We start from the raw sequence: 974 nt of genomic DNA on the forward strand, positions 1-974 counted from the left end.
TGGGAGGTTGTAATCCCATAAAACCATAAATTCCAGGCGGTCCATCAACCGCTCCCTTCCAGGAATTAAGGAACGTGTTAGTACCAATGACTGAAACCCTCCTTATTTCCTTTGTATCGAAAATATATGTTAAACGTCAGGAACACGAATTGCGAGCGTTTTTATGTATAACTAGCTCCTCTTTTTTTTTCCTTTCGCAACCCCTATCGCAAACTTCCAAACCCCCTGACATCTGCCATTCCATTCATAAGTACATTCTTTTAGACTAAGAAAAAGCTATTCGGCAATGTGTACAAACCTAATTAGCTGTGGCTGTTTTATCGGAATGTGGCGTACGTGTGGAGGAGATTGAATAGATGAATGAACGGGTATGTACCTTATCTTGCACCTATTTTATTTACCTGGCATTCACTTTGCTTACCTGGTGCTACTTGACTTACCTGGTACCTACATACCCCGTGCCTACTTACTCTGCATACCTGGCTTTGTGTGGTCTCACCTTACATACTTCATGCAACTGGCGTTCACTTACCTAGTGCTCAGTTGATTTATCTTACTGGCATTTAATAGTTTTACTTGCTTGGTGCTCACTTACGTCATCTCTCTTACACCCTCTAACCCCACTCTACTTACCTTGCGCTCAAGTACCTCACCTGCCAGCGTCCACTCCCGCCTTTTGCCTGGCGTTCACTTGCCTTACTTACCTACACCCACTTCCATCATTTTCCTTTCTTGCCTGATGCTCACTTGCCTTACCTAGCACTCACTTCAGTAACCTGGCGCCTACTTAACTCACATATTACTTTTTTACTTGTCTTACTTCACCTGGCACTCACTTATTGCGTACCTGACACCAACTTAACCATACTAAGCTAGCCTTCACCTAGATGGTGTTCACATACTCTATTCTTACCATACATTCAGCAACCTCACTTAATTAACCATCACTCAAGTTACTTACCTGGCACTCACTT

Source organism: Penaeus chinensis, chromosome 15 (assembly GCF_019202785.1).
Source record: "Penaeus chinensis breed Huanghai No. 1 chromosome 15, ASM1920278v2, whole genome shotgun sequence".
Taxonomy (NCBI): domain Eukaryota; kingdom Metazoa; phylum Arthropoda; class Malacostraca; order Decapoda; family Penaeidae; genus Penaeus; species Penaeus chinensis.